This window comes from Protopterus annectens, chromosome 3.part1, assembly GCF_019279795.1.
Source record: "Protopterus annectens isolate FY-2018-M chromosome 3.part1, PAN1.0, whole genome shotgun sequence".
Lineage (NCBI taxonomy): Eukaryota > Metazoa > Chordata > Ceratodontiformes > Protopteridae > Protopterus > Protopterus annectens.
In genome coordinates, this window is record NC_056732.1 from 552,395,445 (window position 1) to 552,419,920 (window position 24,476).

Here is a 24,476-nt window from a genome sequence, read left to right on the forward strand (position 1 = left end):
TGTATAAAAGGTCAACCTGATGCATATTTCCTAAAAGCTGGAATAGACATCTAAAAAAGTAGTCACATATAAAAGGTGGGAATAAAAACCTCTTATCATAATAGTAACACTTTCTATATTAGCTTGGAATATGAATGGTCTCACAGGTATAGACAAAAAGGAAAGGCTATTGAATTATATTAAGAAATGCAGATTGCAAAGAGTAATGCTACAGGAGACACATTTGGAAAGAAGTGAGCATGTGAATTTGATAAAGAAAGAATTTCAGGATGGATATTCAGCAGAGTATCAGAGACAAAAGAAAAGAACAGTATTTACACTAATTGCTAGAGGAGTTCCAATAATGATAGAAGAGGGAACAAAAGATAATAATGGTATATTTGTAGTAGTAAGGGGCTCCTGGTAAGAGAGGAGGATTATGCTGTCATATATTTATATTCATATTATGGAGCTTAAACAAATTTCAGAGAGAAATAATCAGCTTTCAGCAGGAAACATTACTGTGATGTCACCACTCTGGGCAAAAAAACTGATTTTTTATTAAAGCGCTTTTCGTTTGCTACTATCTGCAAACTCTGGGCAAGTGATCAAGGAGCCTGAATCCTCACCACTGACACTAGAAAGGGGAATTCATCTGGAACAAAAGTGAATACACCCAGTATTTTCAGATGCAGCTCTCTGCATCAAGCACAGTTTCCCTTAAGAGCAAAGAGGGAACACACTCAACCCAGGGGCTGGTTTTCCATGTCTCTTCAGATCCCCAGTAAGACTCCCCACAGGCACTGCTATAGAGTTGATTCCTCAGTCAAGCATCTAAGCCAAGTAAGTTCTCCACCACTCTCTCTTTGAAACCAGTGCTTTGTGTCCCTGCTCCAAGCAGCTGATATACACACACACACTCTTTGAGATTTGACTTTCACACACACACACACACACACACACACACACACACACACACACACACACACACACACATGCACATGCACACACACACACACACACACACACACACACACACACACACACACACACACACACACACACACACACACACACACACACACACACACACACACACATGCGCGCGCACACACACACACACACACACACACACACACACACACACACACACCTGGGAAAGGCTGACACAGATGTACTATCTATGCCCACTTCTTCCCAGACTATAAGGTAGTTACACTGCCACTAGACACTCCAACGCCAGCTACCCTAAGGCTCTTACAATGGTATCCAATTATACTGAGTGAAGTTAATATTAATACAAATGATAGAGTATGGCCAATGCAGTAAGGCTTTCAGGAGTGGTCACAGTATCACAAATAGATATGTCATCTCAAAGTTTAAAATAGTCTCTAAAGGGCCAGCCACAATGAAAAATTTAAATATATTTAATAATAAATAATGAATGAACATAAAAATAATAAATATCTATTTACAATAAACACCAGAGTTTCAGCCACAGGAAATATTAATATAACACAGATGAATAGATTCACATGGATACAGAAAACAGTATTTAACTAATCTCACTACATTTCCCTGACTGATCTAAAGAATTACTATTCTCTGGTTCACTTACTAGAGTAAGGAAAGATGAAGCAGGTGAGGGGTCCTTCTTTGTTAGGCTCCAAAAACAGACTGCTCATTTTTGTCCTAGATTACAGAATGATATCACATACATCTGGTCATGTGATTCTGTTTCCCACACTACCCCCATCTCTAAAAGCTACCAGGATTTAGCACATATGTGCTAAAGTTTATTGCAGCATCTGGAAGTTGTAAAACAATTGTAACACTTTTGCACTTCCTACATAGACTAACAAACCATACTTCTTACAGACGTTGTGTCTCTGGCTTCATTCAAAACTGTAAGATAGCATATTTATGGCCTAGGCCCAGTAATTTAATTTCAGAACATTTTTCAAAGTTAGCTACAGCTGAACTGTGATTAACCTCTTTTCTCCCAGTATCCTCTGTTACTATATATATATATATATATATATATATATATATATATATATATATATATATATATATATATATGTGTGTGTGTGTGTGTGTGTGTGTGTTTTCTTTTTTTGACAGTTACAGTAATACATGTATATTTCTTCTCTGACCCACTGTTGATACATTTTCAACACAAGCAATCCTCACAAATGCATTTTCAGCACAAGCTTCTGTACTAATCAGTTTGATATACAAGTGACATATAGTTATTTACAAAATTCCAGCTAGCTGTGCTGCCATATGTTATACATCCACTGTCCTACTTCTCCTGGCATAGTTGGCAATACCTCACATCATGACAATTACCTATAGTTGAGAAATGGAATTTGATTTGCAAAAGTGAAGATGCACCTGGGGCCTAGAAGAAAAATATAACAAAAGAGGGTAGATTTTTGAAGAAATTTCTTAAAATATTTGGTATGAAAGATATGAATTCAACAGTAGGAACTCTGAGAAGATTTAAATATTATTCTCCAAGCTTCAATTACTGCGCTAAACTAGACAGAAATTCTATTTCACAGGAATATGTACATTTAATTGAGAGCTTTGACACATAACTGACTACTATTTCAGATCATGCACCAATTATAACTTAGATAAAATGAAGGATAATTAAGTAAAAACTGAGACACTGGTGCTTATTTAAACTATCTGTTAAAAATAGAGAAATTTAAGGAATGGGTATTGGAAATTATTTAGGAGTAATTAGGGAAGATAGAAAGTTCTTCACAGGTCCTAGCTAGTGAATGGGATAAAGTGAAAGGGGGGTTTAAAACAATGTATAAATAAAAGGAAAAGAAATATGGTTAAGAAATAAGAATTATTTGGAAAGGCTGACAAATCTCACAGAACAAGATGAGAAAATATATGAGTACTCGGATAGTATGCATGGGTTTTGAAAGTTTGTTGTTAAGCAACTGTTTTTTGATAACTCCAGAGCACAAAAATTTTAGCACAATAACTTAGGAAACAGAAAGTAGAAAGGGTGTTATCAAATGCAGGTAGCCTATAACAAGACAAATAACTAGAAATCTTGTAGAGGTATTAGAGATATTTCAGAAATGTTATGAAAATGTGTACAAAGCAGAGAACTGTGAAAATAAAGAAAAAGCACATATGGAAATATTTATGGAAGACTTAAATATGTCAAGGTTAGAGGTAGATGAGGCTCAACAATTAACAGTTAAGATAGGAGAAAATGAGATAAAAATGGTGATGTATAACCAATCTGCAGGAAAGTCTCCAGGAATAGGTGGCATTCTGGTCAGTGGAAGTTTAGAAGCTAGGAGAGGAGAAAATGATAAAGATCTGGAAGGTTTTTTTAACAATATTTTAAAAGGAGAGAACCACGAATATCCTGGAAAACAGCTGAAGTGGAAAGACAGTAAAGACTCATCAAATTCAGCTTCATATATGACCATTATAGTTTTAAACCATGTTTATTAAAGTGTTTATATCTATAATGGCTAAAAGAATGGCAAAGGTGTTGCCAAAATGATAGATAATGGATCAATGTGGTTTTGTGGAGGGGAGGCAAACACGTGAGAATATTAATAGATCAATGATGATCCAGAGAGAAGCAGAATGTAAGAAAATACTGCTGTTGCTGGTGAGTCTTGATGCCAAGAAAGCATTCAAAAGAGTAAGCTGGGATTTTATGAGTAGGGCAATGCAATCGTTTGCATTTCTGGATGCAATAATAAGGGTTAATTAGGAGGATATCTGAGGGATCAGAGGCAAACATCAAAGTGGGAAGGTTCCTCCCTGATATGTTGTGTATGAACAGAAGAACAAGGCAGGCATGTCCTTTTTCCCATTTATTATTTTTGCTATATTTAGAACCATGACAAAGAAAATAAGAAACTCAGAGATTTAAAGATATAATTGGTATGGTAATCAAGAAAAGCAGGCTTTATTTGCACACAATATTATTTTGTACTTGATAAAACCAGAAAAAGACATCTCAGTGTTGTGGAACATTCAGAGAGAGTTTTAAGTTTTTTGGGAATATAAAATTAATGAAGATAAAACAAAGGCTATAGCTGTAAACTATGTATCCATACATGAATTGGTTCAGCAATACCCATATTTATGTGGACATAAGAAAATGAAGTATTTAGGAGTTTGAGTTTAAAAAGATTCTGTTATGGCAGCTAAAGATATGTGGGAAGAGGCTAAACAAATGATAATACAAAAACTGAAAAAACGGAAGCTCTTGTCTATGGATATAGAGTGTAAGATACAAGTAATAAAAATGCTTTTAGCGCCTTTAGTTTTATACACAAATCAGGCATATCTTTTATCAACCATTGGAGAAGTTGTGGATATTAATTAATAAAGAGTTAAAGGGTTTTATCTGGGAGAGAAGAGGGCAAGAGTCAAGTGGGATAAGGTGATCCTTCTAATAGAACAAGGTGGCTTAGAATTATGAGATTTGAAGAGATATTTTAGAGCTACACAGTTAAGGCTGTTATGCATAAGACAAACAGAAAGCAGGAGATCCAAGTGGAAAGATATGATGACAAAATGAGGTGAAATTCAAGAAATAAGGAGAGAGTGAGATTTTGGATTTAGATCCTTAAGGAGAATAACAGCAGTCATACATAATATTATATTCATAAAGTAGCAGAAAGTATTCTAAGATCTAAGCCAATACGTGGATGGAGAAAGAAGATTCTGCCAATAGGGATGACTGCAATTAGAGGTGTAGAGAATAAGCAAGAGGAGGGTGAAATCTACTGGAGGAAACTGGCAAAGGAACCAAGGTACTGTGAGCAAATAATTGGACAGAAAAAGGTAACAGAATGGGAAGAGGCCAGGTAGACATTTGGACTGCAGCCTAGAGACTGCCTTCCCTATCAAGGATTAATATTGGAGTATAGGCAAACCGAAAGGGATAGGGGGATCCTAAATGAAAGAACTGTATTTGTAGAGTTTTTAGCTGAATCCAGAACAGAAGTTGCCAGTAAAAAGGGATAATTGGTACGGCATATAAAGTAGTGCATGATAGAAATCAATCAAAGGAGGCTAGACAAGATTGGGAAGAGAGACTGGATAAACAATTCACAAAGAAACAATAGGAAGACATATGTATGGCTCTCAGATATACAACAACATCTATAGGATTTAGGATTTTTGCTTTGAGGTGTTTGCATAGGTATTTTTATACCCCAAGCAAACTTCAAAGAATTTTTCCTTAGGTAGATTGCAAGGAGATGTGATGGTGAAGAAAGTTTTAACTGGTAACATATGTTTTGGGAGTGTAAAGAGTTGGCAGACTTTAAAAATTAATAACCAGCAAAGTTTGAATTTCCTAAGAAAATAATAAGGGTATTGCCGAACCAGTTCATATGGATTCCTCACCTAGAAATACTGGTGAGGAAATTGTTGTAACTAAGGACATTTTTTTGACCTGGGCTACAGAATCTGAACTGTTTAGAAATAGTAAGGCCTTGTAATGTTAATTCTGGAGGCTAACAAAAAAGCATTTACTAGAAAATGGAAACCAAAGTCCACAACAACCATAATTCAACTAGTAAATATTTTAACAGAGATAAAATAATTGGATGTGGGATCTTTAGAAAAGGGTAGGAATAAATTACATAAAAAATAGAAACTGAAGGAACAATACATGCAGAAAATGTTCTAGAAAAGGAATGAGGCTTTTAAGGGAAGGGAGGAACTGACCAACGTATGTAATGTTGGATTGATTATAGTGTACAGAAGATTATATTTGATGTATAATGTTTGTAACTGCGAATATGTTAATACAGTTTGTTTTCTTTTATATAAATGTAATTTTGCATATGTCACAAGTGACAATTCAATAAAGGTGTTTAAAAAATATTTACCTAAGCATATGCAGTCACTGAACAGTTATCTCTGTGTTTTCTAGGTGCCAGTAAGAGTGTTGCCTTACTCTGTTAAAATTCATACCACCACTGGTTTTATTAACACCAAATTTCCTGTAGTCCTTTCCAAATCACTCAATATATCTTGTAATACAGTTCACCAACGGACACATTTCTTTGCCTTATGGAAAAGGAACTGAAACAACTGAATTAATAAAGAAAATGTCCACAGAAAGTATCTACCTGGTTTGCTGTTATACATTCTGGTAATATACTGATGCAAATATTTTTAAATGTGGATTAATTAGTATTTATGTCAACCATACATGCTTTTTCTACTGTGTCTTGTTAACTTGAGAGTAAATAAACAACTAGCATATTTTTACTGCACTGAGGGATCTCAAGGAAACAAGAAGCAGTACCTCATGGGGCTATTCTGCCATCTGTTTCATGAAAAATTCAAACAATTTTATAAATGAATAAATACCTGTTTAGATATGACAGGATGTCCTTTTAAATGAAATGAATCATCTTAGAGGACTTTTTTTTCTCTTAGGGAATGTTTTCACGAATGCATAATGGATGACTTCTGAAATTACTAGCATTTTGTAACTTGATGGTAAAGATAATGCAGAACAGCGTATTGCAGTAGACAACTGCATAATGCAGATTCATAGTGGTACACTGGGGATTTTCTTTAGGTTTTCATCAAAACACCATATTATTGTTTCTGTGAAATGTAAATTTCCAACATAATAGTGATAATTAAAGACTTTACTTATTACTAAGTCTAAATATCTTGCACATAAATATAAATTCTCATTCTAACCTCTTATCAAAATCAGGAATCTGTGTCAGCAATATTTGGAGTTTTGTTACATATAATATCCATAATTAAAGTTCGGTGACCAGACTAAATGTACATATCTATAGGTTGTGTTTGATTATTGTGCATAGTTTGATATAGTTTGCTGGCATAGTTATTGTTTCTTTGCCCTCTCATCAGCCCTGATCCCCAACAGACAATGTTAACAAAGTCAGAGTGAATCAAGTTAAAAATATCATAGATTAGTACTAGGCTAACTGCTGTGGGGGTTATTTTAAGCCTAGCCAGTTGCCCCATGTGAGAATTAAACCTTGCATCATGTGTTTATAAGGTAAACACCTTAACCATTATGCCATTATGCCATCCTCCCACCCATTAAAGCAGACACTATTTCAGTTTTGTGTTTTTCCTAAACTAAACATACATAAGACATTGCACAATTGTTAGACCGCACAAATTAAACATTACATTTTGTTATAATACATAGCAAAGTTGTTCCCTGAACCTCAATCTTTTTTTATTGATAGAAGTTAAATTTTTATTGCTTCAATCAATAAGAAGGATGTGTTCTAAAGAATTTCCACATTTTATTGTTCAGTCTGACTGTACAATATACTCTACATCCCTCTCTCTCTCTCTTTCTTAGTCTATCTATTTATATTTATCTTCTACACACACACACACACACACACACACACACACACACACACACACACACACACACACACACACACACACAATCACACAGCAGAAATAATTAGCTCAAGGGAATGACAATGATGGATGGGGGAAGGATAGAAGAAGGTATAGCGCCCCCAAATCTGATGGAATGGGTCCTCAAATCTTCATTTAATTTTGAATCCCTTATTCAAAAGAAGTGGGCCCAAAACCCATAAAACTCTTTCCTGGCTTCTATTACTTATTTTCCTTTCTTTATATTTTAAATTTTCCAAAATCCAATCCCCCATTTTATACTCATTTGTTCCAAAGCACATTCCAAAATCGTTTTAGTCCTTAATTATACAAAAATTACCTTAGGTCACTATACTTTCTCTTTTCCTACATCTCCCTTTTCTGTGATCCAACCTCAGTCCTTTCTCGGTTCTTCATTTTTCTTCTCTGCACACCTAAGTTCTTCTCCCATTCATTTAAAGCTTTCTTCTCGCTTTTCTTACCACATATTTTTACCTGTTTACTATCTCATTTTTTACTCAGATTATTCCTATTTATTTCTTAACATTGCACTGATGTTACACAAATGCATTCTTGACAGCTTGGTGGGCAAACAGTGGCCAATTTGTAATGGTGTTTTTATTGTTTTTATTGTTCTCATTAAAAAAGAAAGTCTGAAATTAATATTGTTTTGTGCACATGAAGTTCTTTTTCATTTATTTATTTTTTATTCTCAGCCATAATATCTTTGTATAATTCATAAAGGTCTCTTTTCATTATACTTAATTTCTTATCTTCCTGAGGCATAAAGATTCCAGCATGTTTAACAAGGTCACCTCTGCCATTTAATTGGATCTCTCTGATTCGTGTGCAGCGTGCAGCAAAATATAAGGGTATCAGTATGGTACAATACATAAGTACACACAGGTATAGATACAGTGAGAATCATTGACAACCAAAGATTATTCCATTTCTGCTTGCCTCAGTTATTTGACACAACAGTTGATGTCACTGACAATGTAAAATCAGCACGCTGATAGTTAAAACATTTTACTGGGGAATACTCTGACTTGAAAGATGAGCTCTTGTAGCTTGAAGTTATTAAAATCAATGTTTTTTTTTTTTTGCTTGATGAAAATATTCATTTCCATAGCAAATAACTCAGTGGTCTTGTTTATATCATCCATACTAGACTTGACACAATAATCTGGTTAACCCTTTGAATCTGTAAATCACGCATTTACTGTTTTCATTCATGCTTTCAGCTGTTCTTGATGATAAGACAACAAAGTCTAAAAAATTTGTATCTAAAGCCAAGTACATTTTTTGCAATATGAAACCACTGTTGGAGCATGTTGCATATTATCCCAGCAGTACAGTATAATTTCTTTGTAAGGCGTTGCTATTGTTGCTATTGTTTGGCTTTGGTTTAGTAGCAAACTCTTACATAGCTGTCTACGCTGCTTTTCTGACCCATGACAATTTCATGGTTTGCAAAGAGTAATAGGAGAGACAAGAAATAACTGAAAGTATATAAAGCTACCACATATACACAGAAATGCATAACATACGCATGTGCATGTGCACACAGACACACACATACACACACACGCACACACGCGCACACACGCATAAATGCACACACACATATAAATGCACACATGCTAAAGGAGTCTTTGATTATTAAAACCAGTCAAGAAAATGGTATCTAAAAGATTAGAGTGTTCAATACATCATATACTAGAAAAATAAATTATTATAAACAAATGACTATGTATTTACGTGTGTGTGTGTGTGTGTGTGTGTGTGTGTGTGTGTGTGTGTGTGTGTGTGTGTGTGTGTGTGTGAAGTAGGAAAGAGGCACAGTGAAAAACAAAATGAGAAGGAAGGAAAACAGGAAAACATAGAGTTTAACAAATAATTCTCTAAGGCCTTAAGAGCAAGTTACTGAGTCAGTACAAAACTCTGTAATAATAGGAGTTTCAGCTCCATGCACATGTCTCTCTGTCTCATTACCAAAGAGCTGCAAAGAAAACGACTGACTAGACAGCTGCTATCCTGTATATCAGATATTAGTTCTGTGGAATGACTACCCAGAGGAAAAATCAAGATCCTGAGGGAATACTCAAACTGCATTAAAAATTCCATTTCTTAAGAAAGAAGTTTCAACATACAAGCTGTTTGAGAAACACACAGAAGGGTGCAGCTATGCATATACCTTATACAAAACATTATATACTCTCTATAAACAATACAGTTATTTTCTACAATGTCATGTGTACCTTATACGTCACAGCATGCACTTTAAAAACGTGGTATCTATTTCAATTTAGCAATATTTAAATCTGGCACTGCATTTTGGGTGCTCCTTAAGTTCATTTATTAGATCAATAAAAACAGCAATATTATAATGTGTCACTCAATATAATATCCCAAAGAGGATGATACAGTTATCATGATTTGTAAAGACATCCAATCTGCTTATTTCTAATCACTCATTATGATGATTCAATTGTCAATTAAAAACAGAAACAGAAAAATGTTTATGTTTTGACATGTAACAAATCATATGGGAGCATCACAGTGGAGGTGTAACATGACTTTGATAACAAATATGACACACCAGCTATAAGACAATGCAATCAGTTGGCATAATGGTTGAGGTTTTTGCCTTCCGTGCATAAGATAAAAAGTTCACTACTACCCTCCAACCAATGCCTGTTTAGAGTTTGCATGTTTTCCTTGTGTCTCTGTGGGGTACGTCCGACCTCTGAAAAGCATGCTGTATGTTTCCATCACAAACTCACCAATGTGGGCAGCGGCACAAATTCTACATGGTGTCCTACAGGGGAAAAATTGTATAGACCAACCGCTTTGGACAAATACTGGTTTTGGACATCTACTGTGGTGCACAGTATCTTCAAGAAAGGAGAACACAAATCACACACTGTGCACTGTGGCAGGACAAGCCACTCAACAGTGTAAAAATATGGCTCTAGGTGATTTAGTCATGACAACTGATGTTGCCAAATGGGCATGGGTATTTGTTGGTGATAAGTGGGTTGACAACCCAGCCTAATCAAAGTTACACCAGAGACCCATGCTAACAGTGGGAGGGCTGTATGTGCCTATTGGCCAGTGTTTGCCCACCATAAAGCCCAGCAGCCCTGGGTCATTAAGCTACTGGTCAGTCAGTGTCCAGATGCTTAGTTTGAGTTACCTGGGATAGCTCTGTTGAGCAAAAGCTGGATGTAAAACCAATCAACCTTCCAAACATGAACTGAGAATTGTTCAATGTAGGGTCAATGACAGGACGGAGCTTGGAATTTGATGACTTGATGGTAAGGAGGAGGCTGGGCATCCTATGTATCTAAGAGACAAGATGGAAGGGCAATGGAGGAGGAGAACAGGCTAGGAATGGTGTGGGAATTGTGGTAAGAGAGAGGCTTCAGAAAGCAGTGAGGGATGTCAACAGAATTAGTGACAGATTCATGGCAATCAGACTCCAGCCCACTGATAGGACAGTATTCATACTCTCAGCCTAAGCCTGACAGCAAGGCTGTGATAGTAAAGAGAAGAGTACATCCAGACAGCAGTTGCAGGACCTACTAGGTTTAGCAGGACAACATGAACTAGTGTTGATAATGGGTGACTTGAATGCACATATTGGGAAAGACAGAACAGGATATGGGAACTTCCTGGGTCTACATGGGTGGGGCAACAGGAATAAAGAAGGAAAGGCCCTTCTAGACTTCTGTCTGACAAATGGCTTGATAGCAGCCAGCACATGGTTCAGAAAGAGAAACAGTCACAAGATCACATACAAGAGTGACCAGCATGCAACTCAGGTAGACTTCCTCCTAATAAAGGAAGGGCACTGGGGTAGAATCAGTGATTGCAAAGTCATCTCCAGTGAAACAGTCAGTCCACAGCATAAATCATTGGTTGCCAAAATCAGCTGCAAGCAGTAGTCAGAGAGGGCTCTAAGTTCAACAGAGACCAGGCTGAAGACCTGGAAGCTGACTGGAGAGAAAGCACAACACTTCAAGAAATTACTCAGGGCTCTAGCATCTCAAAAAGAAGAGGCAATAGGTGGAGTTGAAGAAAAATGGCAGCACCTCAAAACAGTATGTGTAAAGACTACAAAACAGATATGTGGATGAGCCAGGTATGGAAATAAGGTACATAAAGAAATTGTTGGTGGAATACAGAAGGCCAGGAAATCACCAAAAGAAAGAAGGAGTGCAGAAAAAAGTGGTAGATAGAAAAGACAGATCAGGCTAGGAAGGAATACTGGCTGGCTATCAAAGAGACTAAGAAAGGAATTGCAATAGCAAAGAACATGGCATTGGGGGCACTCTACCAGCATCTGGAAAGTGACTCAGTAGAGGACACAAAGAAACAATATCAGGGTGCAAGGCAGAGACAGAAGCTAATGAAGATAGTCAGACACCTTTTATTAGAGATACCAGCAACAACCTGCTCACCAGTCCACAGGACATGATAGGCAGATGGAATGAGTACTTCCAGCAGTTTCTGAATGAAGAATACCCCACAGAAACTGTACTGCCCCAGACACAGCCTATGATGAGAGAAGAAGAGGAGCCCACCACAGAAGAGATAAGAACAGCACTAAGGAAAATGAAGACAGGGAAAGCAGCAGGCTCTGATGAGGTCACAGCAGATATGTAAAGATGCTGGGTGAGATAGGGAAGCTCCTGAGGGTACTAATAGCAGTGTGAAGAGAAAGGCGTATCCCAGATGACTGTAAAATAAGCATACTAGTGCCAGTGTCCAAGAACAAATGGGACATCCACAACTGTGGGCAGTAGAGAGGTATCAGACTCCTGTCACATTGCCTGAAAGTTCTGGAGAGGGTGATTGATAAAGGAATACGCAAAGTAGTAAAACGTAATATGGGAGATGAGCAGTTTGGATTCAGATCAGGATACAGCACAACTGACCGAATATTTGCATTGAGAGAGATAGTTCAGAAGAATCTTGAGATAAAGGAAGAGTCCTATTGGGCATTCCTAGACTTGGAGAATGCATATGACAAGGTCCCAAGAAAGATGATTTGGGCAGTCCTGTTTTGGTTCAAAGTCCCAGAAACACTGGAATAATTAGTGCAGGCTGTGTACAAGGACCCAGAGATTCAGGTATAAACACTTTTTGGTCTTACAGAGGGGCTCCCCGTGGGAGTGGGTGAACATCAGGGATCAGCCCACTGCTGTTCATACTGGTGTTGGATTACCTTAGTAGACAGATTGGAGGGGACAGATTAACAAAGTTGCTGTATGCAGATAATGTGACATTACAGGCAAACTCTGAGCAAGAACATCAGCAAAGGATGGGGGAATAGAATGTAAAACTGAAGGCACATGAGATATAACTGAGTATGCACAAGACAGTGGAAATGGCAGAAAACTGGGAAAATCAGAAGAAGTTGGGAACTGAGATAGACAGGAAGATAGTGAAACAGGTTAACAGCTTTAATTATCTGGGAGAGGAAAGTCTGAATAAAGAGGCCAAAGCTAGAATCAGAGAGGATGCAGCTAACTGGCACAGAGTGTCAGGTATAGTGTATGATAGAAGAATGCCAAACAAGCTGAAGGTTTATAAAACAGTGCAGTCCAGTACAACTGTATTGTACAGAAACCTTGGCAGTAAAGACAGAACAAATATGGAAGCTAGAGGTAATGGAAATGAAGTGCCTGAGATGGGTAGTAGGATGCACACTGTGGGACAGACAAAGAAATGAGGACATAAGAACAGAAGGCAAAGTAGTTCCAATTGCAGAAAAGATCAAAGAGAACAGATGACACTGGTTCAGGCACATGTGCAGAAAAGCAGAAGACAATCTTGTGAAGAAGATTTGGGACAGAGAGGAAGACGGCAAGAGGAAATAAGGGCATCCAACAAACAGGTGGATGGATTATGTGAAAGAAGATCTGCAACAGTCAGGCATGAGTGTCGAAGAAGGCAGGAGTGTAGCACTGAAATGAGAGAGATGGTGTCAGTTAACATGACACTCTGACCCCATGTAGAAAAAGGGGAAAAGGGGGTTGATGATGATATAAGGAAATGCAACACATATTTGCACTATTGCTGATGATTACCATACGGGTGAGTACTGCACACAAGTCCAAACAAATACTATCCCTGTATACTAAGAAAAAGAAAGAACCTTCTTTAGTCAAAACTACAAAGATGACACTAGAACAGTACCTTACTTTCCAGTATTAGTGAATATGTGCTTATTCTGTGTACCTAATCTGTGGGTTTTTACTGCAACCTGTAATGAAAAAAGTGTGGAAAGACATCCAGTGGATATTGGTAATTTTATATTTTGCCTGCACATCTGTCAGACAGTATAATTTTCAAGATATATTTAATAAAAATTAAACACTTGCCTATCTGAAGTATTAGTCTTCCATTTCATGAAAATCCAACACTTCCAAGTAACCACAGCCTAAAATGGTGGAGACCAAAAAATGCATTATTTATCCTTTGGGAAGTCATCTACCCAGGAGATCTACCACATTGACTATACACCCCTAAGATTTGACCCAGTTGTTTGGGATATGGGAACTTATGTGGACAGTGACCTAACTTTCAACCAACGTGTCCATTGCCCTAAGAAAGTCCTTCTATATTGCAAAGTTTATAAACAAAGGGATTATGTCTAGCTCTATGGATGGCATTGTCCTCCTTTACTCATAAGGCCAATCATTGAGTATAAAGCCCCCATTAGCATGTATCAGTCCAGATGCATGCAACAACTGGACAGCATCCTACAGACTGATAAAAGATGACCTGTGTCTGGCATACAAAGCATCCCCTGACCTAATACTGATGGATTTACTGCACATCAGCAAGTTAAATGGCATCAGAAATACTCGGTCTAGGGATTTAAAGCTCTACTGCAACATCAACAGGATGGTTTGGAGGGACAGGTATATCCCATAAATAATACTACTGCTCTAGAACAGACATCCCTTCCATGTAAAGCAAAGCTCAACTCCATCCATATTCAAGCACAACTTGGACCTATGGATGAGGAGCAGAAAATGTATCCCAGGACCGGTCCCTGTACTACCAATGGACAGCAGCAGCTCCTAAATGCTTTATCCCATGCATGGGTCCCCCTCAAATTATCTATGGTATGATCCAGTCATGCTCACTAGAAGTAATATATAAATATGGACCACGTAATGGGTAAGGCCACTCTAACACCAAACAGGATAGGTTAAATGAAGTACCAAAAGGGGACTTGGCTAGGCTTAAAATGGCCCATAAGGACAGCTAGCTTAATACTTACCTATTAACCTATAAACCTATGAGACATTCAGACAGTCCTCCTTGTCAGTTGGTCACTAATTAGAGCCATCAGTGCACACTGCATGCTTCACCCCCCCCCCCGAAGTCTATTGCCAACTTAAAAAGGAATGTCCACAGTTACTGAGCAGGAGGCCACTTCCAGCTTATACAGTTAAATTCATTTCCATGTGGATGTCACAACACTATTGATTTTACTAAGATACGCCTTTCAGAAATAGTACCCACCATGTCCTGTGGTCATTAAACAGCATCTTAGGGTAGGAGAAATGGCAGAGATCATAGTGAAGTGAGGTACTTACATTAAATAATATGACATTAACTATCTCATCTACTTAACAGAGTTGATCCACACTATTTATTTTTAGGGTCTATATTATGTGATTGAACGTTTAGGTGATCAAACACCTAAATGTCGACCCGTAAATATCAAAGTCTGACAATCACGAACAGCCTTTTACACAAATTTTTTTCCCTGGGAAAAAATTCACTTGGCTGTCATTGGTAAGTTGCCCTTTTCCCCAATGTAGAGAAACCTCAGAGTTGGTATATTTAGTTGGGGGGCACAGCCCCCCACGTTGGGGGGGGGGGGGTGAGGGGGGCAAAAAACCCCACTTGATTAGCGCTTAAAGGTTTGTTTTATTTCCTATGGCCAAGCACATTTTTTCCCAGGGGAAAAAAGTCACATAAATGGCTGTTCATGGTTTTAAGGGTTCACCATTTACTGGTCGACGTGTAGGTGTTCGATTACCTAAACATTTGATCACGCCATATAGAACCTCATTTTTATTTTATTAATTGCATTGATCCCCCTACACCTTTGGCTTATTTTTTGGGGAGGTCTTAGGTAGTACCCATATTGATTATGGGAAATCTATCCAGTGGATTTCGGAAATTCTCTTACTGGTTTTCACACCTCTCAACATCTCAGTTTAACAATTCTGGACAAAGGCAAACATAAATGGGTGACAAAGGCTCAAACTCAGGGACAGATTTTAAATATTGCTCTTATAATCTTACAAAGCTGCTAGAATAACAGGTTTTACATTGGCTTGCATTTTCTGAAGGATATGAAATCTGAAACTCAAATGTCAATTATTATTTAGTAACTTCAGTTCTCAATTACTTGAGAGAAATCCACATATCTTATGAGGTGCGTACCAAAAATATTTGGCAAAAACCTGGACATTCTGCAAAATTCTGGACAGTTGAGAGCTATGCTGTTTTTTCTTTTTCAATGCTACAAGAAGAAGAAAAGATAACAGAGGAGAGGCATTCATCAGGCTATGACTGTTGATGAAAATATTTTGTTGGATAACACAGTCAAAAATTATAATTTTGCAGTTCAGATGTTTGCCTGACACTCAGATGGAATAACCAATCAATTTGAAAACATTGCCTATATCAGTGGTATAGAGGGATAAAGCCCTGACTATGGCCCAGTTGGTCAGAGTTTGATTAGCATCTCAGGTGGTTGAATGCACCGGTAAGCATGATGGACATACCCATACTGGGGTAGGGGTGCACACATTTGGGTGAACCCCACAGTTGATTCCTGATGATGACTAGGGACATATGGAGAGCATTGTCCTTAGGGGAGCAGAGCTGTGGTTTGAGTTGCCATGGAGGCAGGGTAATACATAAGCAATACCCACTGCACATTCCTTCCTAGGATAGGATGGGTGCATACACCGGATTAGAATCTTAGCACATCACAAAAAAAGTCCTCCTTGTCAGAGTATGACATTGCTCCAGGGTGCCTCATTCTCTCCACCAGCCTTGAATATCAGTTAGAGGAAGTCCATGGGAGGCTAGTTCTATTTAGTAGACCAAGAAAATGAGGAGAGGGCCTGGGAAACCGCTTATAATTTGCTGTGAAGAGACAAAAAATGCATAGAAGTCTATGGCTGATTTTTCATAGAGTTTTTTTAATGAAATGAATGGAAGCCAGACTTCAGATGAAGAAGGAGTTGTGAGGTGCAGACTCAACAAATCTGTAGAACACAGAACTTGGAGCATTAAGTGTCTGAGGTAAGCAAGTCTGGGCATGCTTCAAACCAGGAAGTAAAACTGAGATAGCCAGCATATGTGTCAGTATCTCATGCATCTGTTACCAGGAGAAAACTGCAAAAAAATAGCTGCTTTGGCACCATACGACATGTCTAAAATTTACATGGGTATCACAGAAGTTATTAGACTGCCTTTAATTTTGGATGGAAATGATGTAGCCATTAGAAGGACAGCAACACATTAATGGGTGCTGATTCATTTATGTAAGTGATATGTTATGATCTTTACTTGGAGAATGAAGCTGCTTTATTTGCTGTACAGAAATACTTAGTTTGAGGGGATTTCTGCTAATCTGCCATAGTCTAAGTGTAGTGTAAATACAAAGAGGACAGTGGCCAGATTCAGAAAGGTTACCACGTGGTGTACATGTGCTTACTTTTCTGCTTCAGAGATAGCAATACCATAGTACTTTTACACGACTGTTTCCATGGCCATGCTAGATGCTAATGAGGCATTCCAAGACAGGGGCATATGTTAATTAGCCATATGCTGTCCCACAGAACTGCCTGTAGAAATTTGCATGGTGTCTCCAGGCTGCTGACGTTAATGAACACAGCTAAAAGGCCATGTTCATGCATCTCAGCAGAGGTCAGTGCTGGAGACTTCAGCAGTCAGATAGTGTTAGGGGGTGTGTGCATTTGGATATGTGAGGAGCTGCATGTCTCGGTGTATGTTTGAGTGTATGTGCCTGCCCGGAAGGTTTCAGTAGGGTCGTAGGAGGGGATAGGTTAGGAGGGCGTGTGTGTGTGTGTGTGTGTGTGTGTGTGTGTGTGTGTGTGTGTGTGTGTGTGTGTGTGTGTGTGTGTGTGTGTGTGTGTGTGTGTGTGTGTGTGTGTGTGTGTGTGTGTGTGGGGAGGGCAGTGGGCTAGGGTGATTGTCATAATTCCACATACCCCAGACCAACAAAAAAAGCCTGCAACATTGGGTCAGTGGGAACACCAGTCACCAGGAATATTTTGGAAGACATGGGATGGGAGGAACACTAGCCACCAAGGATATCTCTAAAGACATGGGATGGGGGAACACTAGCCACCAGGGATATCTCTAAAATTGGGAGATGGGAGAAACACTAGCCACCAGAGTTATCTATGAAGATGTGGGAAGAGTGGTCAATAGCCACTAAAGTGGATTCCAACCCTGTGCACTCCCACCAAGTATACTTCCTTTGTACCACCACTAGGCACCAGAGATGTAAAAGAAAAAAAATAAGACTTTGTAAAAAAGTAAAATAAAAAGGGAGGGGACTGTTTTGAACCCTGAAATACTGCCCCTGAAAACATCAGCATTAAGTTACTGAACTAACTGGTAAGTTAGCAGAGCAATTTTTTTATAATATATATTGAGGATCTCAAGCATTGCTTAATGCTACAGCATCTTGTGAGCTAACAGGGAAAAGGACAGGAAACAGAAAGCATACACCTGAACCTTGCAGAGTAAGAAACCTACACAAAGTCAAAAGTAATGGTGGGCCAAATTCATAGGGATGCATTTTAGAAAGTTGATAGAATAAAATCTTTTGTACTAGCATGCGTTTACTGAAGGATATGAAGTATGAAACTTTAATGCTGGCATTAATGACTGACTGTAATCATCCATGAATTACCAGGGGAAGGAAAAAGGAGACATCAGGGGCAATCTAACAACAGGGACATGTATGGAGTATGTAGTGTGTGTGTGTGTGTGTGTGTGTGTGTGTGTGTGTGTGTGTGTGTGTGTGTGTGTGTGTTTTGAGTCTGTCTGCATATGTGTGGGGGGGATCTGTGGAGGTTCACTGGCCACTGCCTCAAGAATACTCTACCAGTTCCCCAATGCAATGTTGCAACACATGGGGGAGCTTTTCTAGTTTCCACATACCTCAGAGGAGAGAGCTCCCAGCATGCAATATTTCTATGTAACTGCACATTTTTCTGAGGTACCGGGAGCCATGGACCGTACCCATACTGAAATAAAAGCTCCACATTTTGAACTGGGAAGGAGGTGCATAAAACAGAAAACTATCACTCCATCAAATATCAGGTGGTGTGTAATGTACAAGTTATCATCTGTAATGAGTGTTCAGGTCACCCTGGCAGTTTCTATGACTGATGTAACATCTATGACCTGTATCTAAGGTTTTCAAGTGGTGACTTTCCAGAAGAACATCTAGTAGGAGATGCAGGATATGCACTGGAACCTTGGCTCATGACTCTCACGAGAAACCGGCACAACCCCAAAGAACAAGGTTACAACAATGCACATGTACAGACTAGACATACAGAGCATGTATTTGGCCTGCTCAAGTCTCAATTCTGATGTCTAGATACATCTGGAGATGCCCTGCAATATGACCCCACCATCTCTGCCAAAATACTGTCTGTACCATCTTGCATAACATTATATGCAAAACGCAATTGCTGCAGGGTACCTCAGGGCAGGATCTGCAGTTCCCCACACCACAGACAGGATCAGCATATACTGATGAGGGGAGGTGATATGAGGAACCTGCAACAGAGAATGTCCATGGCAGACAAATGTGTGCACAATATGCCATGGCCCTGGATAACAGGCAGCAAAGAGCAGACATACTCACCACTTAATTAAAAAAGAAAAGGAGCAAAACACAAACAATCAGTAAGAGTGATGCATGCTAACTTACCTCCCTTTATTTACTCATGTATTGGCTGGTTGCTGTGAACATCTATCTCTGTGGCACAAGGTGTAAATGCAGTGAGGTTGGTGAAACAGCAGAGGTAATACTGAGTTCAAATCTATTAATCCTTTACCTGGGCTGTGCCTGCAAATGGTCTATTGTGATGCGTGTACTACCCCTATAAGCAAACCAAATAAGCATCAGACATGGGCAACTCTAACCTATGACACTGCCAGCAGAACAAAGGTGCGTGATTAACCCGTAATGAACAGATAATGCCTGATTATGTTTATGTACTGTACTTCAATAAAATCAAACTATTACTCAACTATACAGGAATGTCATAGGTCCTATACATGACTGATATATGTAACATATGCAGACCAGACCAACTATGAACTTTTTAAATGGATCCAAATTGCTTTTCCTGTTTCCAGTCTATACGTCAAGTCTATACAGCCCCATGACAAACAAACCTACAAGGGTATAGGGCAATGTTGCAATCATCTGCACAGTTAGGTGATCAAGCATAGTTACAGAACCTTAAACTACAAAATGAAAAAAAAAAAAGAATTAGTTAAAACAAAAATGAGTTGCAGTCCAACAGCAGAAAGAAAATAAAGTATATTGTCCAAAAATATGCTTGTCCTGCTCACTATTGTGCATCAGACGTAGCCCAAGTCGGAAACCCCAGCATGAATTAGGGTACTCTCATCATTCTCTGCACAAGGAGATGAGCAAGTAGTAATACATAAGTAATAATAATAATTATAATATAATAATTATACAACTAATAATACTGTTGAACTTTAGCAGACTAAAACATACTCATTACATATCCTGATGAATACAGGCATTTGACTAAGCAATCATTAGCTGGCTACTGGTTGCATCAGACATAGACCACCCTAAGTCACAGAACTGTGCAAAGAGCAGGGCTCTGTCATCATCATTTGCACAATGTGAGTTTGTGTGTGGAGGAGGGGTGTGTTACAGGAGGGCAACCTGACATAAAAGAAGTATGTGTGCATGTGAAGGATGAGGTCATAATAAGTGCACACTGTCAGGGCCAGTATTTCCAGATGTGAAGAAGTCAGTTTTGAAGAATATTAAGATTTTGTGTGAGGTGTCATCGGCCATGTGAGGTGTAATGTATGTAGGTATGCAATAACAGCCAAAGTATTTGTGCTAGCACTACACCTTAGTATCCTGAACAGGTGTGAGCCATACATGGTAGAGGATCCAGTTCGTCATTGATGCACCTGACCACATGAACTACCTCTGCCAGGGGTTGCACTGAGAGTTCCATGACCCTAGCTAGAAGTCGGGGTGCAACGTTAACATAAACGTTGTCTGTTAAATGATGTTGTCATGACTACATCCAAAACTATGACCATGACCACATGGCTGACCAGGTCTGTGTGTGGACACATCCACCACTGTGGAGCAGTGGAAGTAGTACCACTACAGGGGCAGGATCTTGCACAGCCAAATCGGCTAATATCTTACAATGTACTGGTTGTTTGGCCTTGGTGTATGCTGACCCTCTCCCAACAGACATTCTATAACACACAGACTGCAGATTCCAGTGTGTCATTCATCCTGTCCAAGGACTCACTCACACAGTTCATGCAGTATCATATGTCAGAATGTTTGACATGCAGTACTCTGACTATCTCTTCCAAGGTCCTTATGGAATGTGCCAGTGCCACCATGATTGCCCTGCACATAAGTTGGGTGGCAGATACAGACTCACACCAACATCTGGGGAGGGAGATAAGCATGCCTCCCCTGAGTATCTTTACCAATACCCCCATGTAGTTAATCATTATCATGAAGGCTAGGAGATCCTACCAGCTCTGCAACTGGAATAACCACAATACCCTGATCAACTGTGTGCCCATCAACCTGTCCACTCTGAAATGGTTCTGTGTCCTGGGTATGTAAGGGCATAGAAACCATGTCCAGAGTGTGGGGAGGGATGATGAAGTCACAGCTACATGTCAGACATATCCTCTGCAATCCCAAACTGTGCCTGTTCATTAGCACCATCTTTGTCAACATTGGGAGGTAGGAGCTCCACAGTGCTGGTGCCAGCTGCACATATGAATACAAATGAAAACAGAAAAATGGAACAAAAATAAATAAATGATTGCAATATGCTGCTTGCACCTGAAGAAGGCAAGAACAGATGCAAATGCAAATAACATGTACAGTAATATCCCCCCCCCCTCTCTCTCTCTGTATATATATATATATATATATATATATATATATATATATATATATATATATATATATATATATGTGTGTGTGTGTGTGTGTGTGTGTGTGTGTGTGTGTGTGTGTGTGTGTGTGTAAATAAAGACAAAAAACATATGCCAATATCATGTGCAGGTGATCATTCTAACTCAATTGAAGATGTCCCTAGCCATACAAATGGCAGGTTTGTTTTATTTGTATTTTTTTAATTTAATTTTATTTAACATTTGATACTGGGAAAGTCCGACTTGGAAAGAGGCAACTTTCAGCAGAGGCCCAGGGAGAAACACTCCAGACACATGTTTTTGTAACATTGATAGAGGTATTATAAGTATAAAACATAAAATGTAAGACAACTTAGGAGAAAAATAAAATTTCTAATATTTTATATGTATTCAAATATGCATACCTGGAGGGTTCCTATTATATAATCGAAGACACAATCCTTCGAATGCATCTTGATCAAACTTGAAAGCACGAAACAGAAAACTAGTGAAACGGCATATAAGAGATTTCTTAAATCACTTGGCCACCTTCATTACTTTGCCGTTTTCCTCACTGCAGTGCAATCTCATAGTTGGTATATTTAAGTAGGGGGGTGTGAGGGGCAAAGCCCCCCACACACTTTTTGTAATGTTTTAAAGTTTTTATTTTTATTTATTTATTGTTTTTGTGGAACAGCGATTTTTTTTCACTGGGGAAAAAAAATCACTGTTCCAAGTGTTCGGGATTGTAAGCTTTTGCTTACATGGCATTGAAAATCAGCGTTCGCTTTTTTAAGGTTCAGCTGATTTAATATAGATCCTACCTGGAGCATCATTAACTGACATCCTGTGCCTCCACATCCATGGCAGCACTCTGGAATTCTTTTGAGCTGCCTGGTTCCCTTATAGTTGACAAGAACTCCTATATCTCAGTCAGTGGTAGTTTGGTAGATGGCCCACCCATAGAAGCTCCTCATTCCTGTGCCACAGTCTTGACTGTATTATCAGCCTTCTTAATCCTACCACTAGCACTGTGCCTGACACTCTTGTAGTCACAGCCCTGGCCATGCACAGCATTGACCGCATTGACCACCTGCTGCCAGATACAGTCACAAATGGGCTTGTCAGCTAAATGAGGATCTAGGGGGCATGCTTCACAGAGCTGGAGCAGCTGCACTACAACCTCATTCTCAGCAACTCAGAATGGAGGTTTCTGTGGGACCGATGCCTTCATTTTTTAGTTTTGGTGCCATATACTTGTTGTGAAATAAAAAAATTAAAAAAATGTATCAGACACAAACAATACAACAAGGGATGATGCTTACAGGCTGATCTAATAGTAGGAAGAAAAAAATCATTATGCAAGCATCACTGATTAAAATGTAAAAAACATAACTGAAGTATATCATGCAAGACCTGAACAATCAATATATGCAACCCCCCCTCCAACCAGCATAACATATGACTACAGAATGGAGCAAACACTAATGTGAGGGACATATAGATGAATAGTCAAATATATAAATACCATACAGATAGAACAGAATAAACAGAGAACAGTTTCTTAATGTAACAATAACCAACATACGCTTCAGAAGTCAGACAAATCTGAAGATCCACAGAATGTTGCCAGAAACCCATGAAATAGAAGGAAAGGAGCACTGCAATAACAGTTGTTCATATGTTCAGAACTTTGCAAAGTTAGATACATTCATTGCCACTAAAAGCATTCAGAATCTAAATCTATAAGCAGTACTTGTAACATTACATGCATGAGACGATTTTCAGATAATTCTCCAAAAGGTATTGGAAAACCAAGCAGTTCCATTAGTCAACAACAGTGGTTTAATTTGGTAACATTTGGGAAACCAAGCAGTATTCCCTAGCACAATGTAATTCTATAGACCCAGATTCTGCTTTTGTGGTGTAGGCTAACCACTCTGAGCACACTGAATATGTTAACATTCCAGAATTACTCAATCTGCTTGAGGTGTTGAGCAGGTAAACATAGTGTTAGTACCTACACAATGATATTTATTTATTTATTTAGTTATTTAACATTTGTTGACCGGGAACGTCCTACTAGGACAGAGCCTATTTTCAGTGGAGGCCTGGGTGAAATGCTCCAGACACATGTCTTTGGAATGCATACATCTGAGCAGTACGAGAGAGAGAGGGAGAGATTATTAAGACCTTTGGCTAGGTATTGCTTTGCAAGTGTGACTCATTAGCAGTTGTGCAAGTTCAATTACTTGTTTAGCACTTCTGCTGATGAGATGCATAGAGAAAAGTCTTACTGAGAAGGTTTCATCTGCATTTACTAATTTGAGAGACAACCCTAATACACATTTCATTTAGCATTTTATAAGACAGTTATCTGCCTGTGATGACAAATTCACCGTAACTCATAACAAATACATACAATGTAGAAATACAGAAAATATGTCAAAATCATTGCAAAACAATACATTTGTGGTACAAATGGATTACAGTGATGTAAGGCACACAGAAGGAAATCAGACAATCTTGTTTGCATACATTTGTAATCGCCCATGCTTAACTATCATCACTTATGCAAGTATCCCATTCACTAAGAATTGTAATGTGACAGGACAAATGACATCTGGGTGATAACATAGGTATATTGCTGTCTAAATGTAAATGTCAGATGTACAAAGCTGAGTGCACATGCTTGACTTTCTATACATTACTTTGCAAACATTCAGGTGAAAAAAATTGTGAATCATGTCAATGTTCAATTCTACTGGCATAGGTATGTGGTACAAATCTAGAGAATGTGACATATCTGTGACAGTAGG